The sequence below is a fragment of the Mastomys coucha genome, unplaced genomic scaffold (assembly GCF_008632895.1).
Source record: "Mastomys coucha isolate ucsf_1 unplaced genomic scaffold, UCSF_Mcou_1 pScaffold21, whole genome shotgun sequence".
In the NCBI taxonomy this organism is placed as follows: domain Eukaryota; kingdom Metazoa; phylum Chordata; class Mammalia; order Rodentia; family Muridae; genus Mastomys; species Mastomys coucha.
Genome location: NW_022196904.1, coordinates 155,528,166 through 155,530,358, shown reverse-complemented (window position 1 = coordinate 155,530,358; position 2,193 = coordinate 155,528,166). Strand labels below are relative to the sequence as shown.

The 2,193-nt window shown below is 48.4% G+C and overlaps 1 non-coding gene across 1 annotated transcript; it reads left to right on the top strand.

Annotated features, from left to right (window-relative positions):
- Positions 1 to 1,827: 1,827 nt before the first annotated feature.
- LOC116104332 lies at positions 1,828 to 1,960 on the top strand. Its single transcript, XR_004123837.1, has one exon. It is a non-coding gene; the product is annotated as a small nucleolar RNA SNORA51 (small nucleolar RNA).
- Positions 1,961 to 2,193: the final 233 nt, after the last annotated feature.

Sequence of the window (2,193 nt, the reverse complement as noted above, 5' to 3'; positions counted from 1 at the left end):
TCTAACCTCAGGCCCGCCCTGAGAAAATGGGGTATGGTTTCACTCATCAAAACTCTCGGCCATGACAATAAGTGCTTTAAAAGCATGGACTGTCTCTTCTCATCAGGATCCACCATGGGGAGAAATGGAGCAGGTCTTCCTCTGAAGAACTGCTTTTAATCTCCAGCAGGAGGTCTCTCTTCCATCCCAGCTATGGACTCCACCAAGCCAAGGCACCGCCCACTCCCATCCCCCCTACCCCGCCACCCCACCACCCCGCCACCCCGCCACCCCGCTGAGCAAGCCAAGGACTCTCTCATCCCTGTGAGACCCAGCCGGAACCCTCTTCTCACCCTTTTCCCTTCAGCCCCTGGCTAGATCCAGCCTGTGGGCCCCTACTCCATTCTCGGCTCTTCCACTGCATCCAGAGGTGTCTGTAGTGAGACAAGAGTCTGAGAACCTGCTGTCCCCGGCCTCTTGGACCCCGGAGCCCTACTCCAGCAGTTCACGGGACCACAGACTGTGCTTCCCCCACCTCCCCAAGCCTGGTTCCACAGCTTCTCACAGCCCGACACCCACAGGGCGGTGGTGTGGGGTCTACATAGTCAAAACTCCCACGTCCTACCTCGCCCAGCGGCCCAAGACCAGAGCAGACGCCGGACTCCCCACTTTTTCTTTTTTTCTTCGAGACAGGGTTTCTCTGTGTAGCCTTGGCTGTCCTGGAACGCACTCTGTAGACCAGGCTGGCCTCGAACTCAGAAATCCGCCTGCCTCTGCCTCCCAAGTGCTGGGGTTAAAGGCGTGTGCCACCACTGCCTGGCTGGGGACTCCCCACTTTTAACCCACATGGTATGACAATTTTTTTTTTAAAGAGATGCAACCCCAGATATGGAACTCAGGACACTTTTTACACTTTGAACTCATGAACTCTGTACCTTTGGTACAGATCTCACCAAAGTCTAACTTGGTGAACCAATGAGTTTTATTGGGGTTACTTACAGGAATACAGGGTTATTATGGAAACAGAAGTGGCTCAAAGACAGTTGCATCCCCAAGGCCTACTGTAGCATGGGTGACACCTCCCAAACGCTGGGAAACCCAGACCCTGCTGCAGAGCCTGCAGGCAGCTCAAAAGGTTGGCGAGTGTCTTTTCCAAGAGACTCTGGTCTATACCTCTGCTGCTGGTTTCTGTTCCTCCCAAGTAGCTGGTCAGGTCTCAGAGTCTTCATTGCATCTTATCTGAGAGGGACTCTCAACTTTTATTGTTTACTCTTGCAGGGAGGGGCCTGGTGAATCTAGTCAGTTTCAGGGACTTCCTGAAGCTAGTTTTGAGTCTTTCACCTTCCTGTTTAAGGATCTAACAGGATGTTTTACTCTCAGAGGAAACTGTTACACAACAGGCATACATTGTCTGTGTGTGTGTATGTGTGGTGTGTGTGTGTGTGTGTGTGTAAGTATGTATATATGTATGTATGTATATATCATTCAGGAGGCAGAGGCAGGTGGATTTCTTGAGTTTTGAAGCTAGCTTTGTTTAGTTATCGAGTCAGAACAACCAAGGCTACATAGTAAGATCCTGTCTCAAAAAAACAAAACAAAAAACAAAACAAAACAAAAAAAAAAACAAGACAGGTGGAGGAATGGCTCAGCAGTTCCTAGCACCATGGGGCAGCTCATAAACCTCTGTTACTCCAGTTCTTGGGATATGACACTCTCTTTTGGCACCAGGCATGAACACAAGCACACTGGCATGTGCCCACACACATCACACAGACACATACATACACACACACACACACACACACACACACAAAGCAAAACACTGATACAGATAAACCTCTAAAAAGAAACTTCTTTGTTCTCACCACAGGCTGTGTTCCTACACTGACTGTATAGAAAGAGGAGGCAGAATAAGCCTGCCCTATGAACGCCTCAGCCTGGGCTACTGAGCCTGCTCTGTATTGTGAATGGGGAGACATGGAGAAAAACAAAAAGAGAAACAGAATCACTTGACTCCATGTTGAACTGAACATGGAATTTCTGTGATCAAAAGGATTTTGTTCACTTATTTTTTATTTTTACAAATGTTATAATGTTCAAAATACATTTTTTTTTGTTTGTTTTTTTTCAAGACAGGGTTTCTCTGTGTAGCCCTGGCTGTCCTGGAACTCACTTTGTAGACCAGGCTGGCCTCAAACTCAGAAATCCTCCTGC